We start from the raw sequence: 22,587 nt of genomic DNA on the forward strand, positions 1-22,587 counted from the left end.
TTTCTGCCTCTGGGCATTCGCACTGCTGCTTTGCTCTAGGAGCCTGGATGCTTATCTCACAACTAAGCCCCAGTGCAATCCACAAACCAGGGGAAGACAGGCACTCCTCAGTCGATATTGCCTGCAGGACCCAATGGGATAGGCATGCTCTGAATAATCTGGCCAGAGGAGAAAATGCTGTTGCCTCCCTTATATGTTTTGCCCCATAGTTAGAACACTCACCTGGGATTTGGGAGAGCTGGGTTCAGTTCTTCCCTCTGTCCAAAAGGGTAGCTAGGGTTTGGATAGGGGTATCCTACCATCTCAGGAGAGTGCCCTGACCACTGAGCTATGGGATAAGAGGATGTGGGTTATCCTCACTTTTTTCTGTTGAAGCCATTCCACTTTGGATAAATACTTAAATAGTCATTGAGCCAAAGAGAGAGCATGAGAATGACTCTACAGCCTGGTGGTTGGACCACTCACCTGGGAGGTAAGAGAGCTGGACTCCAGCACCCTTGCTCCAATGACTCTTTATACACCGTGGAATGGCTTCAACAGGAGAAGCTGAAGGACAGCATCAATTGAATATCCTGTAACCCAGTGGTTAGGGAACTCATCTGGGCGGTGGCAGAGCCCTTCTTCAAATCCTTTCTCCCATTCGGTGGTGGTGGTAGATTGAACCCAGGGTGTTTCTCATCCTGGGTGAGTGTTCTAACCCCTGGGATAAAAGATATAAGGGAAGCAGCAGCATATTGTCCGTGCCCCTATTTTGTGTGGCGTTAGCAGGGCTGCCTTTAGGTAACCTGCCTTTAGATAACTTTTTGTTATTAGTGACAAAAAGGAAATAGAATGTTTGAAGTAAAATGTTTCAGGTATTCCGTATGTGGATTCATTTTTCACTAAACTCCTAGAATGTTCTGGAGCTTTGTAGAATCTTCCAGACTTTCTGAGAACTACATTTTCCTTGACACTCCTAGAATGTCGTCAGCCATTCCCTCACTGTATATAAGGGGTGGGGCGTTGTCAATCAGTCAGTGAGATAGAAGAATGAACTGAAGTGAAGTTGTGATATTGTGAAACTTGTTTTATTGTGTAATTGTGGAAGTGTACTTGTGTTTTAAGTCTTGAAGGGTGTAAGTAGTGTCTAATAAAGGACATATTTAATAAGATGCCCGAGATATCTGTCAAACCCCTATGTGTGCAACAACATAAAAGAAGTACTGTTACTTGTTTTGCCATGTTTAACACAATGTTTGATCACTTTCTAAGACTGCGGAACATAGGCTTTTGTTCTCCCTAAACCTGTCTGTTTTCCTACTGTAACACTTTAATACTGGCCCACCCAATGTTGGTGCACAGTTCAATTTCTTGATGTAAGTACATTTCAGTTATTTCTTAAAATTAAGAAGTTTCTATAAGCTTAGAGGAAACATTTATTTGTTTATATATGGCATCAATAAATACGGATTTACAGAGCCTAGCATGCAAATTTATCATCTTATGAGACAGGGATAAATCATGAATGCAAATCGTGCATCAAAGTCATGAAATGGGCTAGAAATGCAATAAAAAATAAAGTATTTAAAAGTTTAACAAATGAAGGGAAGGGGGAGGGTGCCAAAAACGCTCCTCACCTGGGACACCATTTGATCTAGGGTCGGCCCGGGAAGTTAGGCATCTGCCTAACTAATTCTTGCAAAAAATGATTTAGGTACCTAAGCCACCAGACTTCAGGAAAGGGGTTCCTGACCATAGATTGCAAGCAGAGATAGGTATCTCCCTGTGGCATGAATTTAGGCACTGAAATCCCTGAGAGGGGACAGGACTTAAAATGTGCCCCTCTTCTCACTGCCTCCCATTGGCTAGTTTAAGCAGCTCCTCACTTAGTTTGTTGGCTTTTGTGGATCCCATTCATAGGTCTGTATATCTTCACATGCATTGTGTAGAGCAGCAGTTCCCAACCTGTGGCAGTTGGATTATAGATTGGAGCAGCCTCAAGGTTGCTCTAAAATGTGCCCCCAGGATTGGGGAGCTGCAATTGTCTCCCTCACACTGCTGCACTGAGAGAGACTAGACACAGCCGAGAATTGATCCCTTATTATTTAAAGTTGATGAATACATCCCAGACAAATGTGAGGTGTTCCCATGATACTAATGTCTGCATATTGTCAATGTATCAAAAAGGAAAGGAGATTACTAGGGATTACAATTATTCTGCCCATATATTCACACATATACACACACACGAGGCTAATGGGAATTGCATGTATGTATCAGGGGCAAAATTTGGCCCATAAAGAGTAGGCTACCTGCTGTTTAATTCAGTATTGAAACCTTAAAAAGAGCACTTCCTGAATGTTTGCAAATTTGTATATACCTGATAATTCTGTGTGTTCATTTGTCAAGGCCTGTTAGAAAACCTGTCCAAGTTAACCTTTTTTATGTTGCAAAAAACACTAATATATAAAGGATGTGCCATATAAATCTAGAAGCTTTGAGAAAAGGTTTTACTCTCACAATGGGTTTGGTTTTTTTGTATCTTTCAAAGCATTATTATTTTCTACCCCTGCACAATTTTGATTCTTGGGAAAAATAGATGATGCAGGATTTTATTCTTTTGGGACCTCGTCAGTGGTTTCATGACTATCCATCATAGTATTAGTAAGTCTAGACAGTTTAACACAAGTTGTATACTGTTTTTTTGTGATCTTAATATATCACATTACACTCTCCGTGGAATACAGTCTTTTAATACTGTGGCTAAATTGTTATCCACATCAGTAAAAAGAGGCCTACTTATACTGTTTGATCTAGGTGAAAGACTGGCCATGGATTGAGTTTTGACATTTGGAAATAGTGGGTAAAATTACCCAGCTGTGCACCAAAAGTGGATATGTTTTTCTGTAGTAAATTACAGGTATTTTACACATAGTTTCTCAAAGAAATGCCTTACTGTATGCATTCATTCTGTGACAAATCCATCACAGGCTTTTTTGCATAACAAGGAAGAGACTAGGGCTTACTGCAAATTTATAAAGAAAAGCAGCTCTGTGTGCCAAAAAGTCTGTTTCCATTTGGAACAAGCCCTTTTAATGGTCTTCCTACTCCAAAATGCAACAGTGTCTTTACTTCTTGAGATCAAAGCTTTCTAAGGTACAAGACTTCTAAAAGAGCAATGTGGGTCACTTATTTTCTATACAACAAGCTATGTCAAAACCCCAATCTGGCATAGCCCACTTAAGGTAACAACTCTAGATTGACTTCTGGGTGAAGTTTAAAGATGGTTTTGATTTATAAAGCTCAGAATGGTTTGGGTTTGCGAGACTATATCTCTCCCCTAGTGGCACTAGTTACATTTTCCTGGATAGCCTTTTTAATAAATCTACGCATTCTGATAGCTACAAATGCTCCCACTGCACTGGCAGCAGAGGTGTGTTATTTCTTGGTCCAAATTCCAGCTCACTTTTTGATGAGCACCTAAAAGTTCAGTCTCCACAGCACTCAAGCAGAAATCTGTTTCCCTTACCCTAAGACACGCCCTTTCTTTCCAAATCTTTTGGGCTACTGTCCTTTTCGCTACAAGCACTGGCACCATAATCCTTATAGCCATAAGCAATCTTGTATCTCCACCAAGACTCCGTCTGAAATCAATGGGAGCTCTGGGTTCTCAGCCTTTGGGCTCTGATCCTACTCCTTGTTAAGTCATTGGTTAAGTCTGTTTCAATGGAAGTAGGATCAGCCTTGAGTGCCATGAGCAAGGAGGAAGTAATTTGCAAGGAAACCACAAAAAGAATGGAGAATGAATCCTGAAACAGGTCTATTAATTTATAAATGTAAAACCTAGAACGGATTTTGTGGGAATTAGGGTGCAAATTAAAGCAGTCTCTCAGCAGACTTAATGTATATAATTTGCATTTATATGGCAAATAGGTAAGCAGAGTAGAGATCTCTTTTTAAGAATAAATTGGTTTTGAACCATTTGACTAATGTGCAAACAGGCTTGGAAAAATGTGTTTAGATTCGATCTAGAAACAACTGAAAAAGTGTACATTAGCTGAAAATGAAAAGGACATTTTAATTTTCTTACAATTTTATATCGAATTGTTTGTAATTTCTTTTAAAGACACTCGAAAATCCCTTTAACCCTTCCTGATTTTGTCCTTTTAATTCTTACGAATGTGGAAAGTACAGTATTTTAAATGAGCTGGAATTATCCTGTCTTTGGTTTGATGTATTATTTAATGTTGGAACATTGCATTAAAGAAGAAAAGTACTATTTAAATGTTAACTATAATAGGCCAGATTTTCAAAAGTGCTTAAAATCCACAGGAGGAGCTTGATTTTTTTTCAATAGAGCTGAGCTCTGATTTTGGCACCTTGGTAAAGTGGCCAGGTTTTCAAAAGTACAGAGCTCATAGAGAACACTTTTGAAAACCTGGCCACTGTAATTCATCAGAGGAATTAAAGAGCAGTTCTGAAATTCCTACTAGCTTGCTCCATGACTGTAGCTGTAAACATAACAGTACCATGTTCTCTTCCTTTCTTGTAGGACCACCACTGAGCACCCAACCAGCACAAGCCAGTCTGAAAACTTAAACATGAATTGCAAAGTTTTTGTATGGTTAAACGGTTTAAGGTTCTAAATTAATAGACTATATATAATGTCTATATATATATGATATAACATATATATAATATAATGTCTATATATAATGCAGAAAAAAAACCTACATGCCTATTTCAATTTTGATTCAATTTATGAAAATATGTGTTCCCACCTAAGCCTCTAGATGTAGCTACACATTGAAAACCATGAAAAAAAATTTGATATGCCACCAAATGGCAGCAACAAAATGAACTTCTTGAATTTACAGCTACTTCTGACAGAATAAAAACAAAGACATAAGCGTAATGTTCTTAATCCACCACCTGAGCAGTCCTAAAAACAAAACTAATCCACTTCAGACAAAAGCATGAAAAAATGAGTTGTGCCCTGTACCCTGAAGCAGTGCAAACTGGGGTCTGGTCTACACAAGACGTTTTTCATCAGTAGAGCTATGTTGGTTAGAGGTATGATTTTGTACCACTGTTGTTACACTGGTACAATCTCTAGTGTGGACAGTTATATTGGTATAAAGGTGCTGTATACCGGTATCGTTTATTCCCCTTGCATCATGGGAATAAGCTATTCCAGTATAAGTGTAACCCACTGATGAGTGTGTATTACAGGTGCCTCTCTGTGCCAGTCCACAGCCAATATGTGTTGTTACAACCCCCAGCAACAGAGGCTTGGCTTTTTAGCTCTAGCCATTCATGCTTTTGGCTCTGAAGGTGTGTTGGGCAAAAGAGCCGTATCAGTACAACTGCATACACATGAGCATTGTTGTGGCACCTTAACTGTACACGTATAGATACAGATGTGCAACTTGTGTGGTACTCAAGGTCTTGGCTCCATTGAACTAAATGGGGATGCAAATTCCCTAGCTTAGGACTGAGAATATTCTGCCCTCAACCCCAGACCTGAATCTAAGAACTGTTAGTCAGCATCTCATTTGATCTCTATTATTGCAGCAATACACAGGGAGAGAACTGGGTTTCTCAGGTAATTAGGTCCCAAATCATGTAAGACTTTAGAGAAAAAAAATCAACATTTTAATTTGTGCTCAGATGTGAAGTAGAAATGAATGTTTATCTTTGGAACACTGATGTTGTGTTCTCCTTTTCTCCAGTCCTATTAAGCAATTAGACCACTGCATTCTGCACTAGCTGGTGCTTCCAGGACTTTCAGGAGCATAATGTATTCAGAAGGCAGCACAGTACTCCGGTCAATGAACCAAAATACAGAACGTCTGTGATCAACATGTGGAGAAAAGGATGAACTTGTCATCCCGAGTTCTGTTTAAAAAAAAACAACAGACTTCACAAACCATTGATGTTACCTGGGAAATACAGGGGCAAATGAAGGTTCAGAGGAACCTCTATTTAGTCATTGCCAAAAAAAGGTAACGTCCCAACAATGGTAATGTGTAATAGTATATAACTTATCCTACTGCACAAATATGAGTTGACAGAACCATGGATAAAAGCACTTGTTCCAATTTACATCTTTCATGACACATGTTGCTATACCAGTGACACAACTATTCTGTCCTACATAGATTCTTATACTGTGCTAATCACCAGAGTATCTGAGTGCCTACTTCTCACTCTGTAAGTCTCCTAGGATGTGGTTCCCCCTGAAATCAATCTAGTGAAACTGAATTGTGCACATTTGAAAACTTGAAGGCAGTTTTCCTATTGGTATGTCTCAGCTTGGTGGGATATCATACTAAGTATTCCACAGCATTCAAACTTTTTTGGACACCTCTTTCAAATGACTTTGATATGGGAACTTATGAAGACAGCTATCTCATATTACAACTATTATGATGCTACTGCATGTAGTATGAAGTGAATGTTTCTGTAGGGACTATTGTCCTTTTGCAGCAAAAGGAAACTTCAGATATCTTCCTTGTATTATATTGCAAACTTCTGAATTATAATCTAGTTACTCAGTGGAGTTTAGGAATTGTCATAGGGAGTCAAGCCTGTGGTCCATCGAGAGCTCAGTCCCATTTCTGACAGTGGCCCCTACCAGCAGCTTCAGAGGAAAGAACAAGAAACTCTGCAGAAGGCAGTTACAGAATAACCTTCCCACGAGGATAGAAATGTAGAAAAATATGGAAATAGTGAAAATGTACATATAAAAACAAGGGGGACAATAAAATAAATGCATAAAGAGATTCTCTCTCTCCCTCTCCCTCTTATAAAGATATTTGTAAATGAGTTTCATAGCATTTAAAGAACCAACTGACATCCTTTTATTAAATATTTAGAGTAAATTGTCTGTTTATAAAAATGCTGGATGACTTCTTTTGCATCCACTGAATATTCATTGGGAAGTTCATTGATGAGTGTCTATTCAAAACTAAAAGATCAAAAGGGAACTGTGTCAATTTTGTTCTTTTCTGGGGTGACTGCTATTTTTTGATGTAATAAATTGCCAATTTTGGAGGGGTAAAGAACAGAAATGGAAACGAGTATGCCTTTCAGGAGACTTTTGACTGTGCCATTATGAATAGTCTTCAAACAAACAGCTTGTTGCAGGCCATTCAAATAGTAGATAGACATCCAATTGTTAACCATGCAAATAGCCATATCCAATGGTCAGACAGCTGTTAGCCGGCTTTTAGAATGTTGGTAACTACATTTTTTGTAGGACTTAGCCATGTCTACAGGCTGCTGGGTCTCATCTTTTTCTGAAGTCTTAATAAAATTAACAAGTTTCATGCAGTTGCAAATGTCTTTTAAAAAAACCCTAATAGAAATTGTTACATACTGTACTAAAAAAAGAAAAATGTGCACATTATCTTTATGGCCACAGTTTACTCCACACAAATTTTATGTATATAAAATTAAATCTGTGTGTGACTATCGTACAGTCTTGTACTTCTGAGTGGGTGAATGTTTTATATATATAAAACGTACTCACACACTGTGTATATGCATATGTATACACACACATGATGTAGGGGCATAACCTTAGGATTACATCCTGAAAATGGAGTGTATAGTAGTTTCCAAAATTAGAGCATGTAGTAGTTTCCAAAATTTAGCCACCTAAGGGCCCAATCAAACTCCCACTGATATATATGAGTCTCTCTAATGAATACTCCTTTAGAGCACTGGACAACTGAACCCTCACTTGATTCAACTTAAAGTTTTGCAGTTTTCTCACCGCTATGGGAATGGTTTTCATGTCACAAACCTGTTTGTATATATCAGTGAGATTTTTGCCTTACAGATATACAGAGAACTGATTTTTTACTGTAAACAAAAATAGATTAATGGAAAATATCTCAGGTTTAATATAATTCATGTAATCAGAGCACCAGCTGGACCTGAATTTCGCATGCCGATAAAGCAAACCATCTTGTAGGCCAGTATGCAATTAATCAGAAGAACATCATATAGAGATAATGGGGCTTGACTGGGATTGTGTGATTCTTCTGTACATAAAAGGATCATGTAAAGACACAATGTAAACTTAAATGGAGTGCACTGTAACTGTATTATAAAAGTAATTTTAAGATCAGAGTACATTCCAACCAAAGTATATTCACTGTAAATCTTTTCAGTACATAAGGAGAGGAAGGGTGGCCTAGGGGTTAGAATACTTGCTGCGGATTTGGGAGAGACAGATTCATTTTCCTGTTTTGCCAGTCTTCCTGTGTGACCTTGGGCAAGATGTTTTGTCTCTCTGCCCTCCCAGGAGTGCTGTGAGGATAAATACATTAAAGATTGTGAGAGCCAAAGTGGCTGAGGCAATATCTTTTATTAGACTAACTTCCATTGGTGAGAAAGAGAAGCTTTCACAGGGCTCTTATTCAGCTCTGTATAAGCTCAATAGCTTGTTGCTCTCACCAAAAGAAGTTGGTCCAATAAAAGGTATTATCTCACCCACTTTGTCTCTCTAATATCCTAGGACCATTATGGCTACAACAACATTGCCTGCTACAGTTAAAGATTGTGAGGCATTCAGGTGTTATGGTAATGGGCGCCGTGCAAATATCTTAGACAATCAGGTCTAAAACTAGATATTGCCCAGTAAAAAGCCACCCATGGTCATAACAAATATGGAAAGATAACCGTGGTTAATAGCTTCCTCTTTTCATAGGTTGATCTTTGAGCTAGTTCTGCTGCTTGCTTCAAGGCAGATATGTTTGCATACAAGAACTTCTTGGCTTCATGAGAACAATAACTATGCAGCCACAGACTTCCTCAAGAATCTCAGGGATGAGTCCAGGGCCAGATGTGCTGCTGGTGTATGGGGGAGAGGCACGGCACACAGTGTGCTTTTCCTCCTCGTTTGCCCTAGGCAAGGCCCAAGCACAATCACAATCCCCATACTCAGGCCCGTGCAGGGCTACTGCCTTTCTGTGCTCTCCAAGGTGAGCATTGCCCCAAGGGAGACGGAGCAGATGTGGGGCCAAAGCCCTGACACCATCAGCCAAGTGACCAGGCTGTGCCTCTCTCTACCCCATGGCTGGTTCAGGAAGCCAGAACTTATTTTCCCCTACATGTAACAACAGGTCAGATTTTCTTACTAATGTTATGCTCTAGCCTGTGAATTCAACTAGGCCCATTGTTTCCAAAAATACCAGCCGATTTCTACGAGGAGCTGAGCACCTGGCAGGGCTGGGTCTATATTTTCCAATAATTGATGGGTTCCAACAAGCTCCTTCTCAGCTTCAGACACATTCCACATACCAGATTACCACAGATTCTTAGCCAGTATTTTCCAGTCTTTCACACTTTCTTAACTATAGTTTCTTTTATCAGTTACGTCAAACCTGCTTTAATACTCTGTCTGATTTTCTTACTGCCGGATATGAATTCACTCTGTAAATGCTACTGTGAAACCATTTAACAGGAACTTTAGCTTCATTGTTTATTACACATGATTATTTATGTATCCAGCACCATCAGTATGTATGACACTTAAAGTGGGACAAAGTGGATGAGGTAATATCTTATTTGAAAAACTTCTGTTGGAGAGAGAGGGAGAGAGAGAGAGAAAAACTTTTGAGCCATATGCAGCTCTTCTTCCAGTTAAAAAAAGTAACAGGTCTTTCTCCCTTGCAAGCAATCTAAGTTAGCTTGAACACAGCTACAATAAAAAGGGGTGAGTGTGTTTGGAAGAGGGTTGGGATGACCAGGATTATTCCAAGAGTGAAAAGCCACAGATATACTGTTTGCTATAGATGTAGCATGTCAGTTCCCCCTTTCATAGCAGGCTGAAATTGGAGGAGAGTGGGACGACAGCTGAGGCCACTTCAGGACAGGAAGTTAACTGGCAGTTGTGGTTTTGAAGAGAGATTTGAAGGAGGGGAGTGAAGGTACATGGTCTTGAGATGGAGGTGAAGGGAATCGTCCAACCCTGGGGATGGCATAAGAAAGATGATGCCTCTTGTGGGACAAGGAGGCCCAGGGAGCATCAGGGGAGGTGGATCAACAGATCATAGGGCATCTGGAAGAGAGATGATACAAGCACCCTATAATGAAACTCGATCCTGCTCATGAGTGGTAAAACCAGGAGTCAGTGCAGTAGGTCAACCCCAGGAATAGGCAGTCATTGTTCACAGCTGAAGTATGCACATATCACTGTATTTTCTGTTTAGTTTAGTGTATACATTCTTTTTATTAAGGCAAATCTCAGCTACTGTGGCACAGACAGTTATTTGAGATACAGTTCTGTGAAATTTCAGATTTAGTGGTACTATAAGAGGTATGGGGCATGTCTTCAGCTACTGTAAATCAGAAAAGCTCTATTAACTTCCATGGACCTTAGATTTAGTCTAGCTGAAGATCTTGCCCACAATGTCTGTTTCTCTTGATTTGCTAGAATAAGGCATATTTAATTGTTTATGTTTGATTTCTTATAAAAATGTCTTGGTCCTAAGCTGGGCCATGTCAACTGAAATACCCGAGTTAAAGAACATTCAGTTACTAACTTAACTGCTCTGAAACAAGAATACATAAGAGTTAATGTTATTCTTCTCCCACTGTGACAAGATATTGACATGTGTTATTCATATCTTTGACTCAGCTTTCCTGAATAGGTTCTTGATACACACCAGCACCATAACATTTCTGTAAAATTAGTGAAGAAAAAAATGCATCCCCTGGCTCTATCTTTGCCTGTGTAATATCAACCTGAGTGCATTAGCTGATGAGTTACAACTCCTCTGGAAACCCACATTGAGACCAGAAATGCAGAGTGTCTCTTAACAATGGTGCCAACAGGCACTGCTTTGAAGGACTTGTGTCCAGGAGTCAAAAATTGCAAACCATCCTCCAGCAAGCTTCCTGCAGCTTCTACATACAACGTGACAAGCGGATTGGGAGGAGAAAAGCAAGCTATTTATCTGCTTTATTTTAAATAACCACCTCTCCTTTTTAAAGTATAACCATTAGTTTTTATTGATGGGACTAATGCTTTTCCTTTAGCCTAAATTACAATAGGAAAAGAGATGCTTAAGGGTAACTGGGTGATGAAAGGACTACATTAGTGTACATGTCCAACGGCTGCTGTTTCTTATTTGTAATGCTGAATCCACATGCAAGTCAAATTTAATCTATAAACGGAGGTGCCTAGGGAGCATACACTCAGATTGCCTTGAGAAACTAAATACTTTTATCAAATCACCAGATGGCCCACTGTTTGAAAAAACGTTTTCCTGAACAACATTGTTTTTAATATGCCTATCCTCTGTTAAATTCATGGGCATTTCATAATTAAGGTAAATAAGCTAGAATTTTTGGCCTTATCTTTTATTCATACAATTTTATCAGGCATTTCATTTATTTTCATACACTCGCTATAGAATACAATTTAGTTTTTGGGGATTGGGCATACTTTAAAAGCGATATTGTATAATTCAACTTGCATCAAATTTTGCTCCTCAGGAACACCATGATAGGCCACTCATACTCCCACATCTTAGGAAAGAATTTTGGCTACCTTTTGGCTTATAAAGAAGTTTGAATATTACATGTATAGATGTTTGGGAACGGGTAGCAGAACAGAGATAAGAATCTGGACTTCAAATGTAGGGTATGATTATTCCTTGAAGTCTTAGAGTTTTGTAGAGAGGAGGATTTTGGATACAGGGATCATTGGAATGGCTTCTGTGTGACAGCCTTCAGGACCTAGCTAGAGATTGATCTGGGTGGTGCTCAATCTGCAAGGAGTTTTGTCCCTTTGGGATCGGCCATGATGATCATAGCTGGTTTGGATTAAATAAACTTCAAAAGCAGCATCTATCTCCTAGGTGCAAAACTTTCAGACCTTTTAAATTATGCTTTAAACCAGTAGGACTAGAAGAGAAGGGAAAATTTTGTTAACTCAAGTGATCTTGTGTACTTGCAACATACAGTAGGGCTGTTCTGAAATAGAAGATGGAGAAAAAGAAGAGCATGTGAGTTTAACAACTAGCATGTCTGCATGCATGCAAAAACAAACAAGCTGAACTAGATATAGTAGAGATAGACTATATGGCTTAGTGAACATTACTGAATCCTTATGGGTTGATTCTCAAATGGAATGCCAGCATAGCTATATGGAAAAGATCAAAAGGGAAGAGGTGCGCTCTGTGTCAAAAGTATTTACAGAGTTAGCATCTACAATTTGACAGTGCAGTGCATGGTGGTGCTACCAAACATACCTGGGCTAACATTTATGATCTAATTAGCAGAGCTGCTGAGCCTCCGATATCCCCCTCCCCTCCACGTTAAAGTCAATAATAGCTACAGAAGCTCAGCTCTTTTGAAAGTCAGGATGCTAATCTCTTTACATATCTATAGATGCATTTCTAGTGTACCAGTGACCATTGTGCTTGGGTGCCAAAGAACTCTAAACCCTGTGACACCTAACCCAAGGGATTTTTAAATATCCTGTAATGCAGTGTCCTGCTCTTTTAAGGGATAGTCTGATGCCCCCCAAGACAGCCCAGGCACAATCAAGGAACACTTTGTCCTGACCTTGGGGCTGGGCTCTATAAACAGGAGAAGGACACTCAGCAAGAGAGGGCTGGGGGATAGGAACAAAGCTGACTGTTACTGGCCCCAGATCACTAGCCTGACTTGAACACTGGATGCTTTATTTTTCTGTCTATAAGTTTGGTTGCTCTGATTCAAGGCTCTGAGATAAGGACTTTATCAAGTGGGTTAAACAGCTCCTTCCCTGACCTGCTGGGTAAGGAGAAAGCCCGCTTGCCCTCTAGAACAATAGGAGAATTAGGAACTCGGCTAGCTGGGTTCAGCTTGGAGGCCTTCCTAAAGGGATCATTTGTTGTTGGCTTGGCTTCCTACTTCTTGAATCCTGTACACACCCAGCTAGCTGTTAAGTAACACATACAACCAAACATACATTCAGCTGTGAGCCACTACAAATAAGGTGCATTACACTACAGTTCCTAGGGAAGTGAAAAATGAGGAATAAGTAGCCAAAGTTCTCTTTCTGAGGGGTTACTCAAATACACTAGGTAAAAAATAGATCTAGACTTGGAAAGGAAAGTGAAAGGCAACCCTACAAAAACATAGGGTCAGTTCAAGTCACAGCATTGCCAACCCTCACCAAGAAACCCAACCCAATTAAAAAAACCATCACAATTTTTAAGCCAACGAAACATGCACTCTTTATCTCCCTTCTGGTTTCTGAGCCTTTAAGGTGCTTTCCGGTCATATTGTCAACCTTTCCTCTCCAGCTACACAAGCTAGAAACTTACCTTTCTAGCACACCAAGGTACTAGAGGCTGGAGAGCAGTCATCTAGGGCTGAGAGTAGGAGCCCCCACCCTTCAGGGTGGAAGAAATAAAACCTGAGATTTGAGAGCTCTCTCAGCAGACCATGTGGGATGATCAATTTTACTTAGAAACCATGTCTTTTGGGATAAATTCACAAGAGTTGGCACATCTGATTAATCTGCAGAATGGGAGGAGGGAGGGAGACAACACAACACGAGTTTTCTGCCTGCCCCTATTCTCTGCCTGGTATTTGCCACATACCCAGTAATCTGGTAGGGGAATCCACCCTCTACTCTGGGCTTCAGCTCAGGGCTCCTCCAGTCAGCAGCCAAGGCTTGCATTACCCTACCTTACACTTTCCCCCTGAGCCTTCTCCTGCTATCTTGGCTTTCCTACTCACTAGACTTGCCAGCCTCCTACTAACCTCCTTTCAGGAAGTGACCATAACCTACCATCCTACAGGTCCTGTGTGGAGCCAGCTACCTGGCTTTATAGAGCCCCTCCTGTTCCTGTCCAGCTGATCCTACTTCCAATCAATTCCCCTCTGCCTGGCTCTTCCTCCAGGTGCAGCCTGTGAGTTAATTGGCCCATCTGACCATTTTAACTCCTTACAGTCCTGAGCGTGTGTGTTGGACACTCCATCACAGTCCAACATTGCCAGAAAGACATACAAATTGAGCAAAGCACAGAGAAGAGTGAGAAGGATGATAACTCAAATGGTTATCTAGACTAGCTTTTGCAAGACTAAATGAGTTAGGCAGACTGTTTCTTTTTTGACAAGCTGATTTTCTGTCCTGGTATTTAATCTTGTTTTACTGCAGTTCATTGTCCTTGAGGAGTCTCTCTCAGATCATTCTGAGGGGGTAAAATAATACTTAACCTCTAAAGTTTTGTCTTCACTGCAAAAAAAGTTGTGGTTGTTATTTTTTTAACACATTGAGAGAACTAACTTGGGTGAGCCTTGTTGATATAAAAACATTCCCTTGTTTTCAGTGAAGAAGTAGTAATGAAGGAAGGGTTTCTGAAGATTACCACTCTCTGGATTCTTTGTTACAAGGGTAAGGACTAAGAAGAAGGGTTTAAATTAAGCTCTTCTGCTTCTGAAATCAGACCAGGAATTCCCTTTCATCTCCCTCTCTTGAGCTTAAGGGAGCTCATTTCCACCAGAGCTATCTCTTCTGCTGTTTCTGCGTTGCCTGGTGAAGTAGAAGGAGAGTGGGGAAATCAGGCAGGAGAATCTGAGGTATAAACAGCAACTGTTTACTGGTCTCCAAGCCTTTCCTATCAGTTAGTTGAGCAGAAACCTTGATGTAGGTCCAGCCAGTTAGAACTGTTGAGCCTGTACCCGCAAAGAGACTTGTGCTATGATATCAGCCCAGCAAGTTAGAAGTGTTGAGCTAGTGACATCACAGATGCCTGAACCTTGATGCAGGAATGGTTAGCTAAGGATGTTAAGCCAATTACTTCATAGGGGCTTGTACCAGGACCACAGAACAGCTAGTATGGATGTTCTGAAGCCTGACTCATAATTTTTCAACGCATGAGGTTGGTAATTCTGAATTAGTGACATCATGTTTAATATGTCTGTTTCCATTTTCCCAAAGAGCTGGGTAAGAACTATCCAACAGCCATTAAATAGCAATAACTTTTGATAATCACCAGCCCAGGCCTGACCAGGGATATCTGTATAAACTATCTGTCCTTTCTCTCTCCCTCCTTCAGCTATTTTGAAAGCATCTTGGTATGTAAGTGTCTAGAGTTAAAATTCTTTGTTTCTTGTTACCAGTCCTCAGAGTCATTCCATCCCCTTAGTATTATTCTTCATGTAAAAAAAGGACATTTTCTGTACAGAAGGATTGTGGTAGAAGGAGAGTTTGAAATATCTGATAGTGAGAAATATTTGGAACTTCCTTTATTTGCTAGACACGTGGGGCGTGTAAGCCAAGTGTCCATTCAAGATTACATATTAAAACTCTCACAGGCATAAAAGAAACAAATACTTTCATTTTGGGTTTCTACACCCTCTCATGCTGCTTTCTAAACTAATTGTCTTTCTGGTTTGTTACACAATTACTTTTAGGGAATCAGCTTTTTAATTAGAGCAGAAGGGAAACAGCCAAGCAAACATTTCTCCAGAAAAGCCCACTGGAATTTTAAATGGTTCTTATTTTGTGTACTTTGCATAATTTGTTACACTAAATATGAAACAGATTTCAACTGCAGCTGTAGCACATGTGTTGGTATTCAGAAAAGCTCAAATCTCATAGAACACAATTGCTGGCTAATTCAGAGTTTGTTACTATTGTAATCACTGGACAGAATGACACTAACTAGAAATGCTGTGCAATGATGGAATGAAAGAAAGAAATAATCAGGGGCAGGTGAGATTCAGCTGAGAAATGACATAACATTTGCTCCCTCTCGCCTTTATTCTTGGCATCAGTACATTATAACGTTATATGTAGTGAGTGAGAGAGCAACAAATCTTTTAGCAAACTGTTTCATTAGCAACATTATCATCAGTAGGAGAACATGCAATGAGAGAAACAATTAGGGCTTGTCTCCACTGGGGATTTGCCCCAGTTACATCCATTGGGGGCTGGCCACCAGTATAGCTGTACCAGTGCAAACCTCAAATGTAGACAGACAAGGCTGTACAAATCACAATTTATACCAGGGCAGCAGTCACACACAGAGATAAGCTACACTGGTGCAAATCTGGTTTATAACAGTTTTGCCTATCTCCACTTTAGTGTTTTAAACGTTACTGTAACTTCAAAAACTGCTACCAGAGGCTGGTGCTGACTTAGCACCCAACATCATGTATAAAATTAAATCAGATAAAAAATGATAAGCTGGAAAGGTAGGAAAACCAAATGCATTGATTTAAATTTTAGACAATTGTATAAATGTTCCCACTGCATACTGCAAAACTTCCCAGATAAAATGCTGCTAAAAATCATTATTCTGAAACAAATTAGCTCACCCTTGGTAAAACAGATTCCTTTATAAAGTCAATACTTCTATAAAAAGCCCTCCTTGGGCTGTCAGAATTTGAACCTGAACCTTCAGCACTAAAAATATGAGTCCTTTAGCTTCAAACAGATCAGCCTAAATTCTCTAGCTTGCAGCTATAATAGACTAATTAACTTCCTGTGTGGACCAGCCTCTAAAGAGCAACGAAGATTTACACTTGTTTAGACAATCTTCCACCCAAAAATCACCCTCTCACACCAGACTCAGTAATGACTGGCTGGCTCACTTGTAGGGCTGTAAGTAACTTGCTGAGAAATCCTTCCTGAGCCTTCTAGGCCAGAAATAACTACACAGAACCTGCTCTCGTGCCAGAAGAATTAAGTGACAAAACTATTGATTTCTTTGGGCACAAAATCATGCTTGATTTTCAAGCAAAATTATTAATTCCCTGCCTCGTCTTCGCCCCAACTCCTCTCTGAGATAGCTCACTTTGTTCTCCTTTCTTTGTCCTAACACAATGGCAAAGGCTTTGTATGATGGAAGGGATTGACTCTTTCAATCATTCAAATTTAATATGAAATAGAAAGATTGATAAGATGAAATGATCCAGAAAATGCACTGTAAATCCTGACACTTTAAAGACAAACTGAGCTTGATTTAGACTACCACCTCCAGCCAGGAACAACTGACATGGAAACCAGAAACCAGTCACCTTGGTCCTAATGGGTGGGCAAGATCAAAAGGGGCATTTGAAATGTTAGTTTTTCAAAAAAGAAATTGTGAAATACTTCCAGAACTTGACAAAGAGGGGCTGATGTTAGAAGGTGAAGGAGACAGTAGCTCTAGTACAGGAAACAGAGACTATTACACCTCCCTTCCTCCAAGAAGGTATAGGTGTTCTCTGCTTGGTGTCCCCTTCCTTCCGTTTGACCCTTGACCCTCATGCCCCTTCCTGTTTTTTCATTTGTTGTCCCCCGAATTCAGTTGAGTCCTGGGTCCAGTGGCTCCTCCCCTTAGGCTGGGGGAGGGGCCTTTAGTACTCCCTGGATTATAAATAGTCCAAGAAGGTATAGCTGGTCAAATGTTATGGAGGAGAGTTTCAAATGCACAAATGATTAAATGGAAGATTGCTAGGTATTAACTAACAAAGTCAATAGGAGTTGGATGCATAATGCCATTGCATCTTTAAAAGTTCCCCCACGTGTTTCATCACATGAAGGCAGACAACTAAATATTGACACATTTTGTAAATACTTGAATACAAATACAAGAAGTTTAAAAACAAAGATGGGTGAATCTGAATGCCTGGTATTAAATGAGGATATTGATATAATAGGCATCAGAGAAATTTGGTGGAATGATGACAGTCAATGGGACATAGTAATACCAGGGAACAAAATATATAAGGAAGACAGAGTAGGTCATGCTGGTGGGGGAGTGGCAATATGTGAAAGAAAGCATAGAGTCAAATATAGTGGAAATCTTAAATGAATCAAACAGTACCATATAATCTCTATGGATAGAAAGTCCATGCTTGAATAATAAGAGTATAGCAGTAGGAATATACTACTGAGCACACGACCAAGATGGAGAGGGTGATTATGAAATGTGCAAGGAGATTAAAAAGGCTACAAAAACTGAAAACCCAATAGTAATGGGGGATTTCAGCTGTCCCCATATTAACTGGGGTACATGTCATGTAAGGATAGGATACAGAGATAAAATTTCTAGACACCATTAATGACTGCTTCTTGGAGCAGCTAATCCTGGAACCCACAAGGGGAGAGGCAATCCCTGATTTAGTCCTAAGTGGAGCACAGGATTTGGTCCAGGAGGTGAATATAACTGAACCATTCAGTAATAATGACCGTAATATAATTAAATTTAACATCCTTGTAGGGGAGAAATATAAAGAAACCCACCACAGTAGTATTTAATTTAAAAAAGGGGAACTGAAAAAAAAAATGAGGAGGCTAGTTAAATAGAAATTAAAAGGAGCAGTCATCATAAAAGGCTCAAATTAAATATACACCCCAGATTTAAAAAAAAAAAAAAAAAGAGGACCAAAAGAATGCCACCAGGGATAAACAGAGTAAAAGAGGCAGTTAGAGACAAAAAGACATTTTAAAATTGGAAGTCAAATCCTACTGAGGAAAATAAAAAGGAACATAAACTCTTGCAAGTCAAGTATAAAAGTATAATTAGGCAGTCCAAAAAAGAATGTGAAGAGCAACTAGTAAAAGATACAAAAATGAACAGCAATTTTTTTTTTAGTGCATCAAAAGCAGGAAACCTGCCAAACAATTGATGGGGCCACTTGAAATCAAGGTTCTAAAGGAGCACTCAAGGAAGACAAGGCTGTTGTGGAGAAGCCAAATGAATTCTTTGCATCAGTTTTTTACTGCAGAGAATGTGAGGGAGATTTGCACAGTTGAGCCATTCTTTGTAGGTGACAAATCTGAGGAACTGTCCCAGATTGAGATTCTATAGAGGAGATTTTGGAACAAATTGATAAATTAAACACTAAGGGTATGTCGCTGACGTCAGATAGACCTTTCTGGATCGATTGAGCGGTCAGTGAAGACCCGCTCAATCAATACAGAAGTCGACCTAGTTAAACCACCTTCTCAAGTGGTGTGGCGCTGCGTCAACGGGAACGCAGTTTCTGTCGGTGCAGTGCAATGAAGACACCATGCAGAACGGAAGCACAGCAGTCGACGGGAGTTATGCAAGCTAATCTGCATAGTTTGTGCAACCCCCATCGACTGCCGCCGAATCCCCAGGTAAGTGTAGACCAGGGCTTAGTCACCAGGACTAGATGGTATTCACCCAAGAGTTCTGAAGGAACTCAAATATGAAATTGAAGAACTACTAACTGTGGTATGTAACCTAGCATTTAAATCAGACTTTGAGCCAGATGACTGGCGGATAGCTAATGTGATGCTGAGTTTTAAGAAAAGACTCCAGAAGCAATTACAGGGCAGTAAGCTTTATTTCAGTACCAGGCAAATTGGTTGAAACTATAGTAAAGAACAGAATGATCAGATGTATACAATAGTGTTGTAGCTGTGTGGATCCCAGGATATTCGAGAGAAAAGGTGGGTGAGGTAATATATTTTATTGGACCAACTTCTGTTGGCGAGAGAGACAAGCTTTCACAGAGCAGCAGCAAAAAAAGAGTTCTGATCTCTGAAAAGATCTTAGAGTCATTGTGGATAGTTATCTGAAAACCTCAATGTGCAGCAGCAGTCAAAAAAGCTAACAGAATGTTAGAAACCATTAGGAAAGATATAGATAATCAGACAAAAAATATCATAATGCCATAGTCCATGGTACACCCTCACCTTGACTACTGCATGCAGTTCTAGTCTCCCCATCTCAAAAAAAAAAAAATGTAGTAGAATTGGAAAAATTATAGAGAAGGGCAACAAAAATGATTAGGGGTATGGAACAGCTTCCATATGAGGATATATTAAAGAGACTGCTAAGCTTGGAAAAGAGATGGCTAAGGGTGAATATGATAGAGGTCTACAAAATCATGAATAGAGTAGAGAAAGTGAATATGGAACCCCTTCACATAACACAAGAACCAGAGTTCACCCATAGGCAGCAGATTTAAAACAAACATAAGGAAGTACTTCTTCACACAATGCACGGTCAACCTGTGGAACTCGTTGCAAGGGGATGTTGTGAAGGCCAAAAGTATAACTGGGTTCAAAAATATTAAGTACATGAAGGTCCAGCATTGGCTATTAGCCAAGATGGTCAGGGACACAACTCCATGTTCTGGGTGTCCCTAAACCTCTGACTGCCAGAAGCTGGGACTTGATGACAGGGGATGGATCACTTGATAAATTGCATTGTTCTGTTAATTATCTCTGAAGTATCTAGCACCAGACACTGTTAGAAGACAGGATACTGAGACTCATGGACTTTAGATGATCGTAAAGATCCCTTCTGACCTTAGTCTGACCTCCTGCACAACGCAGGCCATGGAACCTCACTCACCCACTCCTGTAATAGACCCCTAACATATGATTAAGTTATTCAAGTCCTCAAATAATGGTTTAAAGACTTCAAGGTACAGAGAATCCGCCAGAGAATCCACCAGCAAGTAACCCTTGCCCCTGACTGCAGAGGAAGGTGAAAACCCTCCCAGGGTCTCTGTGAATTTGCCTTGGGGAAAAATTCCTTCCTGACCCCAAATATGACGATCAGCTAAACCTTGAGCATGTGGGCAAGACTCATCATCCAGACACCTGGAAAGAATTCTCTGTAGTAACTCAGAACCCACCCCATCTAACATCCCATCACAGGCCATTGGGCATATTTACCGCTAGTAGTCAAAGATCAGTTAATTGCCAAATTAGGCTGTTCCATCATACTGTCCCCTCTATAAACTTATCAAGCTCAGTCTTAAAGCCAGCTAGGTTTTTTGCTAGAGGGACCATTGGTCTGACCCAAAAGTTGGTTCTTATATTAAGTGTTGATGTAACCTCAATCAGGATGCCTGATGTGAGACTGGATTCACATTTTGAATGGGTGTAATATTCAAAAATGGTCTCAGACCATGAAAGACTGGGGAACAAAGGGGACGGATGGGAACAGGTATTCTGAGACATTTGAAGTCAGAGGCTGTGTCTGCGAGATACTGCCTCTCCAGTCTGAAGAGAGGGATGTAGTTATGAATGGCTGGGAGACTGAAAAGGTCAGGGTAGGAAAAGGAGAAATATTGCCTTCTAAATGTAAGATATTTAAGTAAAAAAAAAAAAAAAAACCTGACTGTAACTAAACCTATGGAGAACTTTGGTGGATGAGTTTTGCAAACTTTAAGACTCACTACATTCAGCACGCTTTCTTTTTTTTAAAGCTGATCGTCTCTTTCTATCCTTTAATTAGACCTCTGGAGCCTTCAACTGTGGATTGAGAATTTCATGTAGACCCATCTGAGAGAGCCCATTTTATCTGGAATTCTCAGTCAAAACAGCACAGATAAAGGAATCACCTCCCATCAAGCACGTCACTCATAGAGCAGTGTTCCAATGAACACATGAGAAATGCTTATTGAACACAGATGACAGCTGATCTTAAAGTGGCTAAAGTGAGAGTGTTTGGAATAATCTTCTACCTGCAGCCACAGATAAACAGTGAGATGGCTGTGTCATAGAGAACCGAGGGACAGATCCTCAGTGGGTATACATTGACATGGCTCTGTTGAAGTCAACAGAGCTTTATGCCTCTTGGTTTTAAACCCAAACTTTTTGATCCAAAACAGGAGGAAGAAGGTTAGAGTGCAGGGGGGAGAATTTAAGAGATAGGGTGCTTTATTCTCCTGTCAGCTACGTTAGTGGAAATCAGGAGAAATTCCACTGAAGACACTGGAGAGGCACAGGTATAAAACTGGTTTAAGTCAGAGAAGAATCAGGAATGGAGTCTGATCCAAAGGTCACTGACATCAATGGGAGTTCCTCCGTTGACTTCACTGAGCTTTGGACCAAGCTACTTGTTCCTTGGATTACAGCAGCAGTAGAGTTGCCAGCATTTCTACAGTAGTCAGCCATGTTCTGCTTCACTGAATCTAGGAGGGCCTTGGGGGCATACTCCCATTAACATATCTGTACAAACAAAACCAAGTATTTGTGTGTGTTCTCTCTCTGTTTACCATGTAAATAGCTTACTCCGCTGTGCAACTGGGCTGCGGTGACCAGGCTTTTGCATTTTATTTTTGCAAAGCATCATGTACCTCTATGACACCATGTCCAAATGTGTAATAATAATAATTAATAATGCTATCTTACCAAATAGGATAGTGATGATTTATATCTTCCTTCTGGTTAGACGATCTGAGTATCTGTGCATCTCTGGAACTATTAACAGACACTTTAAAAACTAAAAAGAAATGACAGATTGTTTTATGAGTGAGAATCCTGGCATTTGCTTTCATATTTAGGATAGATTTCCCCATCCCCACTCCAAATTATCACTACCGTTTTATATCTTTATTGTAAAGCTTAAAGAATGGTTAACTCTAATCAGATTAAATGTTGCCAATTTTTTAACCCTGACTGGTCGAGTTTGATTCCAATGAACAGGCTAAAATATGCAGTAATTTGTACAGCTGGCAACACTTTTAGGCGCAAATACTGGTTGGGGGTTTTTTTTTTTCCTTGGGGCTGGGAGGAGGGGAAGAGCAAAGGAAAGGAGCTTGAAATTTCAATAGCTTAATGTTGCCGCAATGCAAAGTTTAAATATAAAAGAACCTCTGAGGCCATTCAAGATGTGC

General features: G+C 40.0%; 1 long non-coding RNA gene across 1 annotated transcript in view; it reads left to right on the forward strand.

Moving 5' to 3' along the window:
- Positions 1-14,836: 14,836 nt before the first annotated feature.
- LOC137158592 (uncharacterized) overlaps positions 14,837-22,587 on the forward strand; it is a 61,426-nt gene continuing 53,675 nt past the window's right edge. Inside the window, exon 1 of the long non-coding RNA XR_010921453.1 lies at positions 14,837-14,873. This is a non-coding gene — a long non-coding RNA (uncharacterized lncRNA). The remainder of the gene's footprint in view (positions 14,874-22,587) is intronic.

The sequence above is a fragment of the Emydura macquarii genome, unplaced genomic scaffold, assembly GCF_026122565.2.
Source record: "Emydura macquarii macquarii isolate MOO-44397 ecotype Brisbane River unplaced genomic scaffold, CSIRO-AGI_Emac_v2 contig_1768, whole genome shotgun sequence".
Taxonomy (NCBI): Eukaryota; Metazoa; Chordata; order Testudines; family Chelidae; genus Emydura; species Emydura macquarii.